Here is a 23,376-nt window from a genome sequence, read left to right on the forward strand (position 1 = left end):
GGATCGAGGGTGGTGGTGTCACTGGATGCCGCTAAGGCGTTTGATTCCATTGAGTGGAATTATCTTTGGGAATGCTTGGGTAAATTTGGGTTTGGCCCCAATTTTATTAAATGGATTACTCTCCTATACTATCGCCCAATGGCTAGAGTAGCGGTTAATGGATGGGTGTCGGACCCCTTTCAGTTGGGCCGTGGCACACGTCAGGGTTGTCCGCTCTCTCCTATGCTATATGCTTTGGCGGCAGAACCGTTGGCTGCTGCACTTCGGGCACACCCGGCTGTAGTAGGCCTCCGACGCGGCTCTCTGGTGGAGTCGGTGAGTATGTATGCGGATGATACTTTACTGTATTTAGAGGACTCGGGTCAGTCGTTGGGAGCTGCCCTGGGGGTCATAGAGGAGTTTGGTGGTCATTCCGATCTGCGTATTAATTGGACCAAGTCACAGGTTTTACCCATTGACTTGTTCCCCCCGGACCGGAGTGCAGCTTCTCTCCCGCTCTCCAGGGTATCCTCCATCCAGTATCTGGGAGTGCAGGTTACGAGGGAGCCCAGGGAGTATATTCTTCTCAATCTTGAACCACTGCTTCTGTATGTGCGGGAGAAGACTAAGGCATGGTCCCGTCTCCCCATTGGGGTTATGGGACGGATCAATATTACTAAAATGATCCTCCTGCCGAAACTCCTTTATGTACTTTGGCATTCCCCTGTCATGGTCCCTGTGGCGTTCTTTAAAACATTAGACGGTGTCTTAAACACCTTTATCTGGGGCCCATCTAGACATAAGTTGGCATGGAACACACTTAAAAACCCGACCTCTATGGGGGGATTGGCTCTCCCTGATTTCCACACATACTACATAGCAGCCCAGGTTTCCCATTTTTATCACCTCCATAGGGCGGATAGTCACAGATACCAGGCCTTGGTGGGCGGGAGGGCTGAATCCCCTGTTGACACTCCACTTCAGAGGATTTTTCGGGGTGGTGGGGATAGGGATGCCCGGTTCTGGATCCTGCCACACCACCGGAGTATTTGGAAGCTAGCCCTTAGATTACTGGGAGCTGACTATCACCACTCACATCCAACGTTATGGCGCAACCCCCTACTTCGTGAGTTGTTTGGCTTACCAGATGTAGACTTGTGGGCTTCTAGGGGGATACTTTATCTGCACCAGGTGGTGTCTCCTATGGGCGTAAGGGATTTTCCCTCCCTACAAGTGGAATTTAACATACCCCCTCATATGCACTTTCGCTACTTGCAATTGCGACACACGCTCCGTGCGCAATTTGCCCAGGACTTCCCGAATGTGCAGTCATTGGCTTTGACAGATGTAATTATGGGGGACAAACCGACTAAATTGATCTCGACTCTATACAGCCTACTCCGGGCCCGCTTGGTGGCGCAAATCACTGAACGGGCTAGGTTGAGATGGGAAGAGGATATAGGTCCCTTTGATGGGGAGGAATGGGAGGATGCTCTTGAGAACATTAAACAGGCTTCGCTTAACCTACCTGACCGACTAACGCAGTACTATGTGATGCACAAGTCCTATCTCACCCCTGTCCGGACTGCAACCCCCATGGCCTCTGATTTCAAGAAGTATCCCGTATATGTGGAATTCCCGAAGGAGATTTGGCAAGGAAACTCTGGGATTCGTCAGCGAGAACAGCATGTCATCCGCGTAGGCAGATATCTTGCACTCAATAGTACCCATTTGGAGTCCCGTTATGTCTGAGTTTTGTCGAATTGTGGAGAGAAAGGGTTCCAATGACAGTGCGAATAATAGGGGCGACAGGGGGCAACCCTGTCTGGTCCCATTCCCGATGTCAAGGGGAGATGAGAGCACCCCATTCGCTTTGACTTGAGCTGAAGGGAGCGTGAGTATATCTTACTTATCCATGCCAGCATCCGTTCACTCAGACCTATATGGCGAAGGACCGAGAACATGAATGTCCATTTGACCCGATCAAAAGCCTTCTCGGCATCAGTACTCACGAAAAGACAAGGGGTCCCAGATGACTTTGCTTTATGGACCAGGGTAAGCACCTCAATGGTGTTGTCCCTATCTTCCCTGGTGGGAATAAAACCTAACTGGTCAATGTGTATAAGGGACTGCAAGTGCTGTGCCAATCGCGTGGTGAGGATTTTAGAGAATAGTTTTAGGACCGAATTTAGGAGGGAAATGGGTCTGTAGCTCCCACATAGGCCCAGGTCTTTGCCCTCCTTAGGTATCAACGAGATGTGGGCTCTAAGGGTATCCTCAGGAAAATCCCCATTCGAGCTCAGAGTATTAAATAAATTCACCAAGCGCGGGCCGAGAATAGGGAGGAAGGTCTTATAGTATTGTGCGGTATATCCGTCAGGGCCCGGAGCCTTACCCACCTTCGTAGGTCCCATGGACGTCTGGACTTCTTCCAGTGTGATTGGGTCCTCCAAGTACTCCCGTGATTCCGATGAGAGGGTGGGTAGACCAGAACCGGTTACATATCTGTCTATATTGTCCTGTCTGGACCTTGAATCGGGCAGGTTGTAGAGATCAGAGTAAAATTTTTCAAAGACTTTGGCTATTTGGGTTGGGGTAGAGGCCCTCTGGCCATTCTCATCCATCAACTGTGGTATGTAAGAGGCAGATTTCAACTCCTTTACCGACTTGGCTACGATTTTTCTGCATTTGTCCCCTGACTCCTACGTCTGTTTACGACAAAACTGGAGTGCCGCTTTCGCTTTATAATGGAGTAAGTCAGTAATCTGGGTACGGAGTGTCCCCAATTCAATCTCTATGGTCCGTGAGGGGGCATGTTTATGTTTTGCTTCCACAGAGGCAAGTTCACGAAACAGATTAGCAAGCTGTTCCTTCCGTGTTCGTTTGATGCGCGCCCCATGCCTGATAAGTACCCTGCGGAGTACAGACTTGTGAGCCTCCCAAATTATCCCCGGGTCGCAGTCCTGCGTTTAGTTTTCTTGGAAATAAAGGTCCAATTCCCTGGTCACATCTGCTAAAACTTACGGTATCTGGAGGAGGCTCTCATTAAGGTACCAGAATAGAGACCTAGGTGAGGGGTTCCTAGAGAGGGTGTAGGTAAGGACTACAGGAGCGTGGTCGGACCAAGTAATATGGCTGATGGAGGAAGAGGTCACCAAGTACAGTTGGTCATGTGGAATCAAGTCACATAATCTGTGCAGGGTAGTTCTGAGGAACGTGTCTTGGTGATCACTGGGAGCGTACACAGTGGCAAATGTAAAAAGGAGCTCTCCAATGTGGCCCCTAAGAAAAAGATATTGGCCCCCCAGGGTCCACCAGAGAATCCTGCAGAACCCAGGGGAGCCTGCTAGAGATCAGAATGGAGACTCCCTTGGTCTTAGAGGAGGGGTTAGTAGAGTGGTAGACCTTAGGGAAGGATCTCGACCATAGAAAGGGGAGGCTAGTATTTTTAAAATGTGTTTCTTGTATAAAGGCCACATCAGTTCAGGAAGTATTCAGTTCTCATAGGAGGATCCACCATTTTTCAGGGGAGTTCAGTCCCTTAACGTTTAGAGAGGTGACCTTAAATGAGTCTGCCATCGCTCCTCGGGGAGGGGGAGGGGGACGTCAGAGAAAAGCAAAGAAAGTTGAACCAAGGTAGGTATTGGGTAGGTAATGGATGGCCGGAACAAAGGGGGAGAAAGGAAGGGCAAATGGAAGGAAAGGTAAAGGGAAAAAGAGGCCGGGCACCTCAACCCCAGGGGGAGAGGGAAATTAGGGAAGGGGGGCACTCACACCAGCAACCACCCGGACGCCATAAATTTCAACTCCTCCCCTCCATGGTCACCACATCAAGATGAAAGAGGAGCAGCCTTGGTCGGTGCATGGAGAATCCGGCAGGCAAGGGCCTGGGGCCACCATCCCGCCATCCAACGGGAGACTTCACCCGAGCAGCAGTCCTGGGGCCCGCCAATTAGTGTCTCTCCTGTATCACCATCGAGGGCTGTGTAGAGCATCCAGAGGGAGGCTGGGACCGCCCAAACAGTAAGGGGTAAATCCTCCAGGGGGGTCCAGAGTCAAACTGGAGGGAAGCAGTGTCTCGTACCAATAGGCTCAATAAATAAGTCATCCAGGGTGTCCCCGAAAGCTGCAGAAGGCAATGTCGGCAAAGAGTAGGTGGGGGCCAGAGGGGGGGGGGACGAGGGGCGCTACCAGGGGGAGGGGACACATATGCGGGAATGTCAAGCCCTTCCAGTACAGCGCACTAGGTATCACTCAGACCCCCCAAAGTGCAACTCCCCCCTCAAAGGTCAAGACTCCAGAAGGCAAGATGAGCCGCCCTGGTCTGTACATGAAAGAACCTGCTGCCAAGGGGTTGGGGCCATCATCCCTTCCTCCAATGGGAGATGCCACCGGCATGACAGCCCCATGTCCTGTCAAGTGGTGCCCCTCCTACAATGTCGTCGGGGTATATGTGGAGCATCCAGGGGGAGGCAGGGACCACCCAAACAGTGAGGGGTAAAGCCTCCAAGGGGGACCGGTGTAAGACAGAAGGATAGCGGTGTCTTGTACAAGTTGGTTAATTAGACAAGTCATCCAGTGTGTTCCTGTGAGCAGCGGAAGAAAAGATCGGTAGGGATTATGAATGGGAGGGGGCACGGGAGTGCATAAAACTGTCACCAGATGACCGGATCATAGAGGGCAAGGGGATGAAAGTCAGATCTGGTAGGAGTGTCCCTCATATTACTCATGTTGGCCATCCCTTGAAGCTGAGCGCTCTGCATACCCAGGACGTTCTTCTGTATAATCTAGCCTATCTGTATACATTAGCCTGTCTTTTGTACACATTAGTCTCTCTGTATAAACTATCCGGTCCTCTGTATACACTAGTCCGTCTGTATACACTAGACCGGCTAGTTTATATAGAGAGGCTAATGTGTGCAAAAGGCAAGCTAGTGTATACAAATAGGCTAGATTATAGAGAAGAACATCTTGGGTATGCAGAGATGGAGGCTAGGGTATACAGAGAGAGAAACAAGATAAAGTTGGCGCACAAATGAATGGTCTCTTTAAGAGCGTTTGACTATCTCGTGGGATGTTTGTTTATTTAAATAAATGTCCTGTAGATGGTCTCAATGTGCGGCTGTTAACCCATTATGGACTTGGTAAAAAATGGATGCAGCAGAAAAAACGATCAAAAACAGCGCATCAAAGGGACTAGTAGATTGATGTGAAAAAGACTTTAAAATGTCATTTATTAAATGTAAAAAATAAACACAGACATCTGATCCCTGCAGGATCTCAAACACATAAAAAACACCAATCATAAAACGGACAGATGTTTGATAATGAAAAGCTCCTCAGATCTCTCAATTATAACTTTGGAAAGGTCAAAACCAACGACCAATGTGCACAGCTTTCGAATGCCTAATGAATGCAATCAATCATCTGAAAGAACCCAAAAAGTCAGTGTAAACGAATGGAACAACGTTTCTAGGGACACTCACTTCATAGGTGTTCAATGGGCTGCAGAGCTGATGAGTCCAGTCTGATGACCGAGGGGGAGGTGTTTATTTCAGCTCCATCTGAAGCGTTCGGCTTGGAGGCAGAGGTGTAATGCTGCACGCTAGGTGGTAAGGATCAAGCTTAGTCACCAGATGATATCAGCTGTACACATAGGCAGCTTGGAGAACGCTGCACTGCCTGCAGTGCGGCTTGTCCGAGCGGCTGTGGATCACATGAGAGGCTTGTCACGTGGAAGGCTGTGAAGGGGAAGGTTGCTATGCCGACTCTCCTGCTTACATGTTTCGCGCTCCTGCGCTTTGTCCTTGCGCGAAACATGTAAGCAGGAGAGTCGGCATAGCAACCTTCCCCTTCACAGCCTTCCACGTGACAAGCCTCTCATGTGATCCACAGCCGCTCGGACAAGCCGCACTGCAGGCAGTGCAGCGTTCTCCAAGCTGCCTATGTGTACAGCTGATATCATCTGGTGACTAAGCTTGATCCTTACCACCTAGCGTGCAGCATTACACCTCTGCCTCCAAGCCGAACGCTTCAGATGGAGCTGAAATAAACACCTCCCCCTCGGTCATCAGACTGGACTCATCAGCTCTGCAGCCCATTGAACACCTATGAAGTGAGTGTCCCTAGAAACGTTGTTCCATTCGTTTACACTGACTTTTTGGGTTCTTTCAGATGATTGATTGCATTCATTAGGCATTCGAAAGCTGTGCACATTGGTCGTTGGTTTTGACCTTTCCAAAGTTATAATTGAGAGATCTGAGGAGCTTTTCATTATCAAACATCTGTCCGTTTTATGATTGGTGTTTTTTATGTGTTTGAGATCCTGCAGGGATCAGATGTCTGTGTTTATTTTTTACATTTAATAAATGACATTTTAAAGTCTTTTTCACATCAATCTACTAGTCCCTTTGATGCGCTGTTTTTGATCGTTTTTTTATACAGAGAGAGAGGCTGGGTTACATAGAAAGGCTGGTGTATGCAGACCAACTAGTTCATACAGAGAGGCTAATGTGTACAAAACACAGGCTAGTGTATATAGATAGGCTAGATTATACAGAAGGACATCCTGGGTATGCAGAGATGGAGGCTAGGAATACACAGACTTGCTAGTGTATAAAGACAGACTACTGTATACAGAAGGCCGGCTAGTTTATACAGAGAGTCTAATGTGTACAAAAGACAGGCTAGTGTATACAGATAGGCTAGATTATACAGAAAAACGTCCTGGGCATGCAGAGATGGAGGCTAGGGTATACAAAGAGAGAGGCTGGGTTACACAGAGAGGCAAGTGTATGCAGACTTGCTAGTGTATACAGACGGACTAGAGTATACAGAGAGGCTTGGGAATACAGAGAGCTAATGTATAAAGAGAAGCTAGTGTATACAAAAGACAACCAAGAGTATACAGAGAGGCTCGTGTATACAGAAGACCGGCTAGTTTATATAGAGAGGCTAATGTGTACAAAAGACAGGCTAGTGTATACAGATAGGCTAGATTATACAGAAAAACTTCCTGGGTATGTAGAGATGGAGGCTAGGGTATACAGAGAGAGAGGCTAGAGTATGCATACTTACTAGTGTATACAGATGGACAGAGAGGCTAATTTGTACAAAAGACAGGCTAGTGTATACAGATAGGCTGGATTATACAGAAGAACGTCCTGGTTATGCATTGATGGAGGCTAGGGTATACAGAGAGAGAGGCTTGGTTACACAGACTTGCTAGTGTATACAGACGGACAAGTGTATACAGAGGACCGGCTAGTTTATACAGAGGGGCTAATGTGTAAAAAAGACAGGCTAGATTATACAGAAGAACTTCCTGGGTATGCAGAGATGGAGGCTAGGTTATACAAAGGGAGAGGCTGTTTTACACAGAGAGGCTAGTGTATGCAGACTTGCTAGAGTATACCGACAGACAAGTGTATACAGAGAGGCTATTTTATACAGAGAGACTAGGGAAAACAGAGAGGCTAGTGTACAGAGACAAGCTGACAGTGAGGCCGGGGTATTAAAAAGAAGTTATACAGTATAATTGGAATGAGGCTGGGGTAATAAGATTGGCTTGGGTATACGCTGTGGTACACCCTAGAAAAGAATCAGAAAATAGAAAGTCAAACAAGGTAATACAGATAGGCTAATGTTATTCCCCTGTGCCTAGTGTATACAGAAGAATGGCTAGTGTATACAGAGAGGCTAGTGTGTACAGATGACAAGCTATTGTTTACAGATAGGCGTTTAATTTTTTTTGCAATAAATTTTTATTGTGGTATACAAGAGTAAATAAAAAAAAAAAATATATATATATATAATGGAACAATAAAATAACAATACAAACTTACAATAAGCATAAATAAAATGGACATGCATTTAAGAAAAATAAATAAATAAATAAATTAAATAGGAACTTTAAATATCAAAATGCAGTATATGACAATAAAGATTCGCAAAATTATCGTAAGGATAATTGCGCATAGTCAGAGGATTTACAAAAGCAATTCCAAGAATCCCAAATCTTCCTAAAGATATCAGTAGTATCAAACTGTGGTATGACTGTGGCATCTTTGGCTGGCCTGATTACCGGTGTTCCGCACCATCTCTGCGCAGGTATATATGCAAGTTTGTGGATCAAGTGTGCATGTGGGTCTCTCCACATTGTATATTTGTCCCCCCCTTTCCTTAGACATTTCCAAACATGGCTGTTCTCTCTATTTATAGGTTACCATCATGGTTTTGCTCCTGTTGAGTGATATAAAAGTCACGAAACGCGTAGAGCTGTCAACTTCCATGTTGTGTACACATGTTATAACAAAGAATGAACGTTCCATTTTGATTTATCCCTATTTTTGTTTTTATTTATTCTTAGGTGACACTTTAGAGTGCCACATATCTATAGATAACTGATATTTATTCAATGTGAAGATTCCTATGTATGTACTATCAAGTCCTTGTTGGAATGTACATTTTGATGAAATTCTATAATATTATTTTATGATTATGTGTAATAATAGGTGCAATACATGACTATTTGAATTTATTAAAATCAGTTTTTTATCTAATTGGATTTTCTAGCTTCCGTGTGCCTCATTTAAAGTCCCGCTCTGTTGCTCCCCCTTTTATTCGATATATCAGTAGTATTGATGAATCAATTCTTTCATTAAATTTTTTCGATACGATTAAACCAATCCAGAATGGATGGGGGAGTAGTAATGTTCCATAGAGCTGGAATACACATTTTTGCTGCGTTAATTAAGTGTAGAGTAAGAGATTTATGATACATTTTTCTAGGGATATGAGAGTGATGTAAAAGCATCTGTGCTGGCGAGAAATCAATCGGGAATGTGGAAACTAGAGAAGTAATACGGTAGACTTCCTTCCAGAAAGGTTGAATAAGGGGGCAAGACCAAAAGATATGAAGTAAAGAGCCTTCTAAATCCATACATCTCCAACAATGAGAAGGTATGGAAGGAGAAAACTTATTTATGGAAAGTGGAGTTTTGTACCACCTAGAGAAAATTTTAAAACCATTTTCCTGAGTAGAAACATTAATGTAACCTTTATGTATATAGGAATAAATTTTACTCCATTCTTTACTTGAAAGATCGAGAGAGAGATCTTGCTCCCATCGTTGACTGGCAACATTGGATTTGGAGTCAATATCAGAGAAAAAAAAAGAATACATTTTAGAAATAACGTGTTTTTGAGGTTCAGTTTGAGAGCATAGTACTTCAAAGGAGGTTAGTGATTTTGTAAAAGATATACGTTTGAGAGGGTTATTCAAAAAATGTCTTATTTGAAAGTATAGCCAGAAAGGGAAAGAACAACTTGAAGTCTGTAAATGTAAATCTGATAAATTTAAAAAGTAACCATCATGAAAAAATTGCATGGCTCTAACTATTTTATGAGGCCAATTAGACTTGAAAAAAGAGTTTAAAATACCTGGCGGGAAGTCAGGATTATCACAAATGGGTGTGAAGGGACCTGGAGAAGAAGAAATATTATGTTTTTTGCAAGCTTAATTGAATATTTGTATAGTATTGTGAATGAGAGGATGTTGTCTGTAAGTGTGTGGTACATGAGCGGGAGAAATCCAAGGTAGTTGGTGAAGAGGAATATTAGTAAATGAATGTTCAATGGATATCCAATCTTTAATAGAAGAGTGAATATTCCAGTCAACTATTCTTGATAGGTGACAGGCCCAATAATATTTAGAAAAATTTGGAAGACCTATACCCCCTTTCAATTTAGGCATGGTCAGTCTATCAAAACTAATTCTTGGTCTGAGTTTACCCCACAGAAAAAAAGAGCAAGCTTAATGGGTATAGTTTGAAAAAGATAAAGAAGTCTTGGAAGGATGTTCATTTTTATTATAGAAGCTTTACCAAACCAGGAAAATATACCAGTGGACCAAGAATGTAAGTCTTTTTGTATATTTTGAAGGATGGGAACGTATTTTTTAGAGTAGAGTTTAGACAAATGAGAGGGTAATTGTATACCAAGGTAAGTGATTGAATCAGTATTCCATTTAAAAGGAAATTTTGATTTACATCGGGAAATATCATCAGCGTCTAAAGATATATTCAGAGCTTCGGATTTATTGAAATTTATTTGAAGATTAGATAGAAGTTTAAATGTGGCGAAGTCTTTAAGCAAGGATGGAATAGAAATATGAGGATTAGTAAGAAATAACAGAATGTCATCAGCAAAAGCTGCTAGTTTATAAGTGTTGTGGGCGATAGTAATTCAGGATTAGAATTGAGACAATGAAATAAAGGTTCGAGAGTGAGTACAAAAATTAAAGGGGATAGGGGACATCCTTGACGAGTGCCATTGGAAATTGGAAAGGCATTTGATAGGTGGCCATTAACTCTCACTCTCGCAGTCGGGGAGGAGTATAATGCATGAATAAATTGCAACATGCGTTCGGGGAGACCAAATATTTTTGAGAGCTTCAAACATATAATCCCAGGCCACTCTATCGAACGCCTTCTCCGCATCTAAAGATAAGAAAAAACCACGTTGTTGTGAGGAAGACAACCAATGATGTAGATTAATAGCTTTCGTTGTATTATCTTTTGCTTCTCTACCTGGAATGAAGCCTACTTGGGCAAGAAGGGTAAAAGACGATTGGCCAAAATTTTTGCATAAATCTTCAGATCCACATTCAGCAATGAAATTGGACGGTAATTAGAAACAAGGGATGGTTCTTTATGAGGTTTAGGAATAACTGTTATATGAGCAGTAAGTAAATCAGGCGTAGGAGATTTGTGTAAAGATAAGAAATTAAAAGCATTTAGAAAATGTGGGCGCAGGATTTCTATAAAAGATTTGTAATAGCCCGAAGTTAGACCATCTGGTCCAGGACTCTTTCCAGGTTTTAACTGTTGAAGAGCCATTTAGAAGAAATAGGTTGTGCTATAGTGAGAGAGTCTTGTTCAGAAAGTTTTCTCGTGGTATGTTTAGATAAAAAATCTTGAATTTGTTTTATTCGGGTGTTTCGTTCAGAGTCTGAAATGGAGGGCTATAAATTGTATAGACGTGTATAATAATTAACAAAGTGATTAGCAATATCAGTATTAGTAACTAACTTGCGTCCCGTGGAAGTGGTGAGGGAATGAACAGTAGAACGTCTCTTCTTGAGTCTCAAAGCATTAGCTAATAGTTTCCCTGCTTTGTTCCCGTATTCATAAAAACGTTTTTGATTTAATATGTAATTGCGTTTATATTGATTGTGCAATTCAGCTAACAAATCTTTTCTAGCTTGAATAAGATCATTTAAAGAGGAAATAGCCTGTGAAGATTTATGTGCCATTTCCAAATGGCGAATACAAGATGTCAAGTTATTGATATATGAATAAAGTAACCTCTTATAACGCATTTGTACGCTTCCTAGGACACTAAAGTTGAAACATCAGGAGAGGTATTTTCAGCAAAATATTGATTCAGTCTCTCAACAAGGACGGGAGCAAATCTTTTATCTGTGAGAAGGGAGGGATCTAGACGCCAGATAGATGGTACATCAGGAAATGACATGGACATCGAAATAGGGTGATGATCAGATAAAAACATGGGATCAATAGTGGCAGAAGTGAGGAAAGGTAGGTCTTTCTGAGAAATAAATAGATAGTCAAGTCTAGAGTAACTTTTATGTGGTGCAGAATAAAAGGTGTAATCTTTCATTGTAGGGTATAGTGTACGCTATGTATCATGTAGAGATAAATTTTGAAGTTGAGTTTTAATGGAGCATAAAACTGTATAAAGGAGTGATGAGGAACCGGTAGACGTATCCTGAATAGGTATCAAGGGAACATTAAAATCACCTCCTACAATGAGAATGCCAGAATAAAAATCAGACAGTTTCTGCAAGGTTGATTTAAAAAATAGGGATTGTTTAGAATTAGGAACATAAATATTAGCTAAAGTGATAGGTTTACCATGAAGCGATCCTTTCAAAAAAAGATACCTTCCCTCTATGTCTATACAGGAGTCCAAAATTTAGAAAGGGCATTTAGCAGCAATTAAAATAGAAACCCCCTTGGATTTCGAATGGAGATTAGTGGCATGAAAAAAAGATGGATATCGGGGATCATGAAGTTTAGGAGTGGAATTCGTTTTAAAATGTGTTTCTTGCAAGAAAATTATATCAGCTTTGTTTTTATGCATATAGGAAAGCAATTGTGAACGTTTCTCTGGTACATTAAGACCTCTAATATTTAAGGAAATCCTTTTAATGGTCGGCAAAGAAGATTTAATATGTGAATAAGCCATTGTACGATATGAGATGCAGGAGAAAAAGAAGATAAAATATTATACTGCAAGTAAAAAAGAGAAAAAAGAAAAAAAATTATAAAAATTAAACAAATAAATAAATATATAAATAAATAGTATGAGATCAAAAAGGGGTAAAACCGGGGATAAACAAGAACCCGCTTGTTGATCCGTGAATGGCAGATAATAAATCTACCAAAATTCCTGATATCGATCAGTGGTATGAGTAATAATTAAATATTTTTTATTATGTGCGAGAGTAGCGTACTGTGAGAGAACGAGGTTGGACACAAAAAAAGAGGTGTCTTTTAGTAATTAATAATACATTTCCCGTTGAACAGAGATAATGAACAACATAAAATGGAGGAGGTAAATACATAAAAAAAATGAATAGAGTATTCGAAGAGTATCACAATGTAAAATATGGGTGTCATTAAAAAGTATGCTATGTTAAGCGCAATTTCTGTTTTTCCACTGTGTCCATATCGGTTAATATTTTTCAAAAAGAAAATTGTAGTCCCAATTTTTTATCATATTCCACCCAAACCTTTACTCCTTCCTCGCTCTCTCCCCCCCCCCCCCCCCCCCCCCACTTCACTCTCCCCTATGGTAATAGCCACATAATCATAAATACAATAACTTCCAATAGAAAAACAAAATATTAATAATAATAAAATTAATATCAATTACACAGATATAAACCTACAAATCCCGAAGGTCTACATGCCAAGGAAAAAAATAAAAATAACATTTGAGACATCCGACGATACTTCATAGAGGAACTAAACCACCGCAAATTTATCGAGAATGAAATACAATGTATCATTTATCATAACAAGATTAGGAGAAGGCAGAAGAAAACAAATAAATAAAAAAGAAAGGGAGGAGGAGAGAAAGGAAAGAAAGAAAAACAAAAGAAAACATCAAGCAAAGCAGGTAAATAGAAACAGCATTGGAAATAAAAGTAAGAAGTAATAAGCAGAGCATTCGAAAGTCAATGAAAGTAAATGACCCCGGCGGGCTCGGCGGGAATGAGGTGCTCTCGTGGAATGTGAATCACCGCCAGTATTAGCAGAAGCAGGATCCAAAGGGACGTTGTTCCGACGGTGATCGTTTTCTGTGGTGACGAATTGTTTGGGTATCCATCTGTTCGCAATGAAGCTGGGCTGAGCCTGTGATCCGTGGACGAAAGTCCGCATACCAATCCGGTACTGCAGTAAAAGGGATATCCAGTGTAGAGCAGAAATTACGCAGATCTTCAGGCACTCTGAGTAGGGCTTTGTAAAGTCATTGACTGACAGACCAAAAGGACAATTTACTTGGCAATATTTAACAGGAAAGAGATCCAAAGCGTTAGATGCAGTAGCTTCATAAAACTGAGAAATCGTTGTATTACTCTAAATTTAAAAGTTGTTCCGGTAGCAGTGAAAAGACTGATATTAGATGAAATATACACATTTCGTTTACTATTGCAGAGAGATGCCGGCTAAATGTTAATATCTTAATATGTGCTGCGTGTAAGGTAGAAATAAGATGGTTTTGTGTGAGTTGGTTTTCCAGGATTTAGAGATATTAATCTGTTTATTCTAATAATAAATATAGAAAAATAACTCATATTAATATTGAGACAGTATATACAGGTCGGGTTTAAGTATAAATACACAAAATATATATGATTGCTGCATAACACAAAATAACATCTAGGTTCATTTCATATCTTTCAGGTTCATTACGTGTCTTTTTAATCATTTAGTGAATATACTCCAAATATAGCAAAAGGATGGGAAAGGATAACAATTGCAGAGGATGACATGGCAAAAAGACAAACTGCATTAGAATTGTGAATGTGAATTAGAGATGAAATGTCAATCCCAATTGGTTACTTACAGGTAACCATTAATACAGCTACATACAGCAAAGTGTGAGCTAAGCAGCTAAATATTCCTTAAAATTGCAGAGATTAAGTATTGCAGTGGAAAAAAGAGATCGGAAGCGTTAGTTGCAGGAGCTTCAAAATGACTGAGAAATTCTTTCATTACTCTAAATGTAAAAGTTATCCCGGTAGCACTGAGTGGTCTGATATTAGATGAGTGATCGTTGTGATACAAATTCAGTTTCCTATTGCAGATAGATACCAGCTAAAAGTGAGATGAGCAATTAAACTGTTCACATCGGTAGCATTGCATTACTCTTAATATGTGCAGCGTGTACAGAAGCAATAAGATGGTTTTGTATAATCCTAAAATTAGCAGTATACGTAATAAAGGTGAGTAGGTTACCTGGATTTAGACATAGCAAACTCTATAATCGAAATTAGCAAAATTAGAAAGGATAATATTGAGACAGTAAATACAGGTCGAGCTTAAGTGGAAATACACAAAATATCTAGCTTACCTTTACATTGTTCAATAGAGCGTTGCAAAGTAATACCAAGGCAGAATGACGGAATAGCAATTAGATGAGATGATTGCTGTAATCGTGAAATATCAGCAACGATGTGACAAGATTTCTATCGTTTTTCAGGATCCTTACGTGTCTTTAAGGATGAGAAAGTATAATAACTGGCAAAGTATGACATGGCATCAAGCATACATTGCATGAGACAGATTGCATTAGAGGTGTGAGATAGACATGACATTGGTTACTTTCATGTAACCATTAATACAGTTAACGCGGCTACATACAGCAAAGTGTGAGCTAAGCAGCTAAAGAGTATACATTATTTAAGAGTAAATTGACGTAGCTTGAAAATTCCAACGTGTAAATCGTTCCATTCATTTTGTTACGCACGAGGACGGCTTACACTGACAGTTTTCCGTTTTCAATGGTTATCGGCATAATGTATCAGTAACCCTGAACATTAATGTTGATATAAAGTTTACATTAGGATGTATGCTTGATGTGAATGTAAAATAGTTGCATTATGTGTTAGTAATGTAATCAAACTTTATTGCTATCCTTTGCTAGTGCAATCACTTCTCAATCAAGTAAAATAAAAATTGCAGAGATTAAGTATTGCAGTTGAAAAGAGATCGGAAGCGTTAGTTGCAGTAGCTTCAAAATGACTGAGAAATTCTTTCATTATAAATGTAAAAGTTATCCCGGTAGCACTGAGTGGTCTGATATTAGAGGAGTGATCGTTGTAGTACAAATTCAGTTTCCTATTGCAGAGAGATACCAGCTAAATGTGAGATGAGCAATTACTTCACATCGGTAGCATTGCATTACTCTTAATATGTGCAGCGTGTAAACAAGCAATAAGATGGTTTTGTATAATCCTAAAATTAGCAGTATACGTAATAAAGATGAGTAGGGTTGTCTGGATTAAGACATAGCAAACTCTATAATCTAATTTATCAAAATTAGAAAGGATAATATTGAGACAATATATACAGGTCGAGCTTAAGTGGAAATATACAAAATATCTAGCTTACCTTTACATTGTTCAATAGAGCGTTGCAAAGTAATACCAAGGCAGAAAGACGGAATAGCAATTAGATGAGATCATTGCTGTAATCATGAAATATCAGCAACGACGTGACTAGGTTTCTATCGTTTTTCAGGATCCTTTCGTGTCATTAAGGATGAGAAAGTATAATAACTGGCAAAGTATGACATGGCAAACAGACAGATTGCATTAGAGGTGTGAGATAGACATGAAATACAATATATACCATGAATATAGTTAACGTGGCTACATACAGCAAAGTGTGAGCTAAGCAGCAAAAAGGGTATACATTATTTAAGAGTAAATTGACGTAGCTTGAAAATACCAACGTGTAAATCGTTCCATTAATTTTGTTACTCACGAAGACGGCTTACACTGACAGTTTTCCCTTTTCACTGGTTAACGGCATAATGTATCAGTAACCCTGGACATTAATAGTGATATAAAGTTTACATTAGGATGTATGCTTGATTTGAATGTAAAATAGTTGCATTATGTGTTAGAAATGTAATCAAATTTTATTGCTATCCTTTGCTAGTGCAATCACTTCTCAATCAAGTAAACCGTCCCACTGCTTTTCTGACATTTTGCTGCTGTTAAAAAATGTGTTTCCAGTGTTATGTGTTACAAATGGTTATCAGTGTGACAGTTAATGTGGAGACGTAATACCCAAAATAGAGTCAGAACGAGAATCCTATTGCATAGAGGTAGTGAGAGATGGTTGCATTACGTGCAGTGTGTAAAAGGTTTTAAAAAGATGGTTTTGTGTGAATTTTGCTTTAACGTAAAATTTGCTGTAGACATTATAACTATGGTTAGGTTTACAATGATTTAGAGATAGTAATCTCTATAATATAATAAACATAGCAAAACAAATTTAGAAAATATTGAGGCAGTATATAAATGTCGAGATAAAGTGAATAGACAAGGGATAGTTGCAAAGTAATATCATCATTAAGGCCTAATTAAGGTCTCATTGTCCGAATAGCAATGAGATTAGATGGTTGCAACATAACACGAAATATGAGCACGGCTAGGTACAGAAGAACAGTACATAATTTAAGAGTACAGTAGAATATAGTATACATTATTTAAGATTTAATTGACTTAGCTTGAAAAAAAATCTAAGTTGAAATCGTTAAGTAAATCGTTGAGTAAATCGTAAATTTATCAAATAACCAACTCTGAGATTATGATTATGTCACTGGTTAATATGACAGTTGCTTTACGCGGTCCTTTTCCACTGGTATAATCATAATGTAATATCAGTAAATGTTAAAATTTTAAGACGTTTACAATGTATTAGGATGTGGAATTGATATGGATTTAAAAGTGATACATTAATTTTCTGAAGCATATGGCAGAAAAACGGCTTACACTGCTTTCCTCACATTTTGCTGCGGTTAAAAGAAATGTTTTGTCACTGTGTTTTAACTGTGACAGTTAACGTGAAGAAAAAGAAGTAATACAGAAAATAGAGTCAAACAGTGGAAACGTTTATTTGCTTATGTCATGACAGCTGATACTGGTTGAGCAATAAAACGGTTTTATCAAGATGTAAGACTAGTTTTATTCTCTACATATATGCTTTTGAGACAGTTGTATAATATAGGCGACCAATAGGACATTTAAATGGCTTAATATTGCAGGGAGGAAGTATCGCCGTTCAACGGTAAGAGATTGAAAGTTTAGCTTGAGAATGGGCGAGAAATAGTTGCGTTAGTCTAAATTTAAAGGCTATGCCGGTACCTTTGAGAAAGCTTATATTAGACTAGTTGATCTTTGCATTACACAATCCTATTATTATTATTATTACAATTCTAGTGCAGAGAGATAGTTAATGTCAGAGATACTCGGTTAATGTCAGAAGAGCAATAAAAGTGTTTACATCGTTAGCGAGCGATAGTTACATTACTCTTAGTATGTGCAGCATGTCTGGTAGCAAATGGATGGTTTTGTGAACATTTTACATTACCGTACAATTAGCGGTAGACCTGTGAAGTGAAGTGAATAGATTTAACCGGATTTTGAGATAGTACTCTCTATTTCTAATAATAAATAAAGCAAAATAAGTCAGAAGGGTGTGTCGTCAGTGGTGATATCAATGTGACAGTTGATGTGGAGAATTACAAATATGCAAAATAGTGCAAAAGAGTGCAAAGCTAAGTCATTTGTTAAGCCATATGCCGTTATTGGTTTGGCAGTACATGGTTTACTTTGATATATGATAGTTTTATTGCATGCTTGATGTGGATGATTATAATCGTGTAGTGAGTATAATCTATATTTAGCATAATAATGAAAAGGCAGCTAGATGAAATGATGAAATGTCTCTGTATATCCTAGATTGTCTTCTGTTATCACTTAGCCTACCCTCTAAATTCACTAGCCTCTCTATATACACCAGCATGTTTACACTAGCCGGTCTTCTGCATAAAATCTGCCTGTCTTCGATATACACTAGACTGTGTTCTGAATACGTCTTCTGTCTTCTGTATGCCCTAGTCTGTCTTCTGTATACATTAGTCTCTCTGTATAAACTAGCATCTCTGTATACCGAAACTGTCCTCTGTAAACACTTGTCTCTTCTTTATAGCCTGTCTAGCCTTTCTTCTGTACACCCTAGCTTCTCTGTATACACTAACCAGGTTTCTTTATACAATAGCTTCACTGTATGCACTAGCCTCTCTGTATAATCTAGCCTCTCTGTATACCTTAGATAGTGTTCTGCATACACTAGCCTCTCCGTAGAAGCCAGCCTTTATTCTGTATTCACTAGCCTTTCTTCTGTACGCTGTAGTCTTCTATATATACTAGCTTCTCCGGACCCCTTGCATCTCTGTAAACTCTGTGTAAACTAGCGAGTCTTATGTATACACTCGCCGACTGTATACACTAGACTCTCTGAATACACTAAACTCTCTGTATACCACAGCCTTTCTTCAGTATGCAGTAGCCTGTACAAACTAGCTAGAATAAACCAGCCTGTCTTCTGTACCCACTAGCCTGTCTGTTTACACTGGGCTGTCTTCTGTACACACTATTATCTCTGTATACACTACCCAGTCTTCTGTATACACTGTCAGCTTTGATGTATACCCAAGCCTGTCTTGTATACACTAGTTTCTCTATATGCACTGTCCTTTCTGTATACACTAACCTCTCTATATACATTAACATCTTTGTATATACTAGCCTCTCTTTAAACTAGTCTATCTGTGTACCCCAGCCTCACTGTTTACTCTAGCATCTCTGTATACACTAGCATTTCTGTATACATCACCCTATCTGTATTAATTAGCATCTCTGTATACCCCAGCCTACCTTATGGCAGCCTCTCTGTATACACTACACTGTATACACTAGCATTTCTGTATACATCACCCTACCTGTATTCACTAGCCTCTCTGTATACCCCAGCCTGCCTTTCTGTATACACTAGCTTTTCTTCTGAATATAATAGTCTCAGTCTCTCTCTATAACCAAGCCTGTTTTCTGTATACATTAGCATGTGTCCTGTATACACTAGCCTGTCTTCTTTATTCTCTAGCCTCTCTGTATACAATAGCCCAATACTTTGTATACCCAACCGGGTTTCTGTATAAACTGGCCTACCTTCTGTATACCTTAGCCTCTCTCTATATACTTAGCTTAGCCTTCCTTCTATATACACTGCCATTTATGAGTTAAACAAAGAGTCTAGTGTACATAAACGACAGGATAGATTATAAAGAGAGGATAGGGTATGCAGAAGAAAGCCTAGTGTATACAGAACACAGGCTAGTACCCTGAGCCTGGGTGAGAGTGGATAAGGAGCATTAGGAGGGCTTGGTCTTCCACATCAACCAAGTCTTTGGCATGATGTGGCTCAACACATCCAGCTGCCGAAAATAAGGAAAAGTGTGGGAGACACACAACACCCACTGTAACAGTGCTAGGTTCCTGTATTACAGAAACAGAACACCAGCAATAAGGGGTAGCTTCAGGTGTATATTGTGCAGGAGGCACACAACACCCACACTCAACAACCACTGCAGATGCCTGTATTGCAGAAATAAAGGGTAGCTTCAGGTGTGTACTGTGCAGGAGGCACATAACCCCCACTGTAACAGTGCTAGGTTCCCAAGCAGTTCCCAAGCAGTAAAGACACTGTCCCTGCCTATCGTCCTCTTTCCCTGACCGCCGCAACACACCATACAAGGCGTGTGGGGTGTGTACTAAACCCCCTGAGCTATAATTGGCCACAGGAATCCTGCCTGTGGTCAATTGTGGCTCTCCTCTCAGAGGATGTCACATCTGTTCTTATTTTATAGAACTTATTATGCTCCTCGTAAACTTTTTCAATTTGGCCGAGTGGCCAGATGCAAGCTGCCCCCGGTACGGGAACATGGGGGGAGACATGATTCACATGTTTTGGAGATGCCCGAAGTTGATCCGCTACTGGACGGGGGTGACAGAAACCATTGATCGGGTTTTTGGAACCTCCACCAGGATGGAGGCTAAGTATCATCTCCTGGGATTAGTTGAAGGAGATGGAAACCCGGGAAGCAGCCAGATGGCAGTTCTGAGATGCCTATTTCAGGCAAGGGAACTGATTGCCCGACCATGCTTAGCCTCCAATGTTGGCAATGACTTGTTTTTTTTTTCCGCTTGTTTCCCAAGATGACCATGTTGGCGTTTGTCAAGATGGTTGAGAGTGCCCGAAGAGATCGCCTACGGCCCCATCACCTTGAAAGTGCCTGATCTTGTCTGATCTCGGAGGCTAAGCATTGTTGGGCCTGAATTAGTAACTGGATGGAAGACCGACTCTGAATACCAGGTGCCGTAGGCTTCATTTCATGTTGTTGGAGTTGACCCAAGATGACCATCTTGGCATTTGTCAAGAGGGTTGAGAGTGCCCAAAGAAAGTGCCTACGGCCAAATCACCCTGAAAGTGCCAGATCTTGTCTGATCTCGGAGGCTAAGCATTGTCGGGCCTGATTATTAACTGGATGGGAGACCGACTGGGAATACCAGGTGCCGTAGGCTTCTTTTTATGTTGTTGACGTTGACATGTTTTTTTCCGCTTGTTTCCCAAGGTGACCATCTTGGCATTTGTCAAGAGGGCTGAGAGAGCCCAAAGAAATCTCCTAAGGCCACATCACCCTGAAAGCGCCCGATCTCATCTGATCTCAGAGGCTAAGAAGGGTCCGGCCTGGATAGTACCTAATTACAGGTGGCGTAGGAATCTTTTTATATTGTTGGCTTTGACCTGTTTTTTTTTTTTTTTAAACAATCTTTATTTATTTAATGAAAATGAAAAGAGAGGATAAACATTTGCTGTAGGTAATGCTGATACGTAATACTCCAGTCGTTCCTTTTTCGTTTTTCACTTGTAGTGGGAACAAGAACATGAATAGTCAACAGTCATAAATTAACTTCGTACTGATTAGGTTATTAAGAGAGTATTTACCTGGTGACGGGTCAACACGTTAGGTCAACTGATTGTTGGGCTGAGTAATCCCAGTCCGCAGTCTAGTTCGTGCAGTATAGGACTGGTCTGTCCTCTTGTAAGAGGTTCTCACGCGTGATACGCTTGGTCAGCTTTAACGTTCAAGGTAACTCACGTGGGGCCGACGGCTTCCTAGACGACCGCGTGCGGGGGGAAGGGGAGCAGTCCTGCATAATAGCGGAACCAAAGTGCCATTTCCCTGTTCAAGTCAGGTTGTCCCATGGCGTCAGGTCACCAAATTTTTGTTGGGCCCCCCAAGTCCTCCATTCCTCACCCATCACCTGGCACTCAACATATCAACCATCTGCCCGTAGGCAGCCATAACTATTCAAGTCATAAAGTATTAGAAAGTAGTTAAGTGAGAAAAAGAAGGGAAAAGAAAAGTGGTTTAGAGCATACCTGAAGCCTCTCTTCTGACTCCGCCTCCTCCCCGAGCTCCGTCAACCTCTCCATACATGTAGGATGATCAAGGGGGTGAGTGAAGAGAGAGAATAGCATCCTCTCTCCCCACCCCTGATTAATGAAATGTTAAATTGAGTGTTGGAGTCTCCTCAGCTCCTGGTCCCTATCTGTAAGCCCTGGGGGCGTCCCCTTAGGGATGGCACCGCCAGTTCCAGGAGGGCCACATCCAAACTGGATGAAATGTGTCCAGGGTTCGATATATACACTAGCCAGGGCTGCCAAATCGCAGTGAAGCGGTCATGGGCCCTTCTGCAAGTGGCAATCCACCCCTCTGCCTCCCGGATGTCACCCACCCTGCGGCGCCACTCCTCCTTACTTGGGATTTGCGGACGCATCCAAAAAATAGGGAGCAGCCGCTTAGCTGCATTTAACAAATGAGGCAGCACACTCTTCTTGTACTGGCTCACTGGCATGGGAGGAATGGGTAGCAGGAAGTGAATCGGGGACAGAGGAATATCTATGCCTGTGATTTCTTTGATCAGAGATTTAATGTCCTCCCAGTAAGGTCTGATCGCAGGGCAATCCCACCAAATATGCAGAAGAGTGCCCCTGTGGCCACAGCCCCGCCAACATTGATCTGACGTGGATGGGTATATCCTTGCTAGATCTGCCGGCACACAGTACCAGCGCATCAGTAGCTTGTAGTTCATTTCTTGCGTCTTGGAATCAATCGAGCTGGACCGGGTAAGTTGGTAGAGGCAAGATATTTGGGCAGGGGTGAAAGTTATCTCCAAGTCCCTTTCCCAGGCTCTGATGCAAGCAGGCTTCACTGTGGGGGATGCAGAGTTAAGCAGTTGATAGAGTTCAGAGACCATGTGTGGTATTGGTTCTTCCGCTATGAAGAGACGTTCGAAGGGTGTGAGGGAGGAGATATCCCGTATGGAGTCTCCCTGTGTTTTAAAAAAATGGTGGAGTTGCCTATACCGCCAGAAGTCCATAGGGAAGCTCCCCCTCTGATCTCGTAGAGTTACTAGGGACATTAGTTTGCCATTCTGCATTAATTTACCACAACTAGCGTCTCCATCATCTGCCCAGGGGCCAAAGAAAGCAGCCTGTTCCCCCGGGGGGAACCATAAGTAACCCCCCAGTGGGGCCAGTGGGGACACAGGGGGCGCCAGTGTCAAATTGGCATTAAGTCGGTCCCAGGTTCTCAGGGCCTGGATCGTCAGCGGGGAAGTAAAGGTGGACAGATCCCTGTGTTCCCGTGCTAGCCACGGCGCATAGGTCAAATTTCTCCCTGCCATATATTTTTCAAGAGAGACCCATAATTTGGATTGAGTATGGAAGCGCCAGTTCAGTATTCTCTGGAGGACTATTGCCCTGTAGTATCTTTGGGCGTCAGGGAGGCCCAGGCCTCCTGCGTCTCTATGGCGACTTAGCAATCTAATTGCGATTCTCGGCCTCTTATTGTTCCAAACAAAATTTGATATTAGACTGGATAGCTGGGCAAAGAAGGTGTTAGGTAGGGCCACAGGTAGCATCTGCATAGAGAACAGCACGCGTGGGAGAATGTTCATTTTGATGATATTGAGTCTGCCCATCCAAGTGAAGGCTGTCTTAGTCCATAGGGCCAAGTCTTTATTCACAGCTTTTAGTAGGGAGGGGAAGTTAGTGGAGTATAGGGTGTCAAACCTGTCTGTCAGCCGTATACCTAAGTATTTTATGGTCGCTTTGGCCCATGTAAATGGAAAGGCAGTACGCAACCTGTCAGTCAGGGAAGGCGTCA

General features: G+C 41.7%; 1 pseudogene; it reads left to right on the forward strand.

Annotated features, from left to right (window-relative positions):
* The first annotated feature begins 20,606 nt into the window (after positions 1-20,606).
* On the forward strand, positions 20,607-20,725 carry LOC143936790 (5S ribosomal RNA; annotated as a pseudogene).
* The last annotated feature ends 2,651 nt before the right edge of the window (positions 20,726-23,376 follow it).

The sequence above is a fragment of the Lithobates pipiens genome, unplaced genomic scaffold, assembly GCF_037356315.1.
Source record: "Lithobates pipiens isolate NorthernLeopardFrog02 unplaced genomic scaffold, aLitPip1_a1.2 Scaffold_28, whole genome shotgun sequence".
Classification (NCBI taxonomy): Eukaryota; Metazoa; Chordata; class Amphibia; order Anura; family Ranidae; genus Lithobates; species Lithobates pipiens.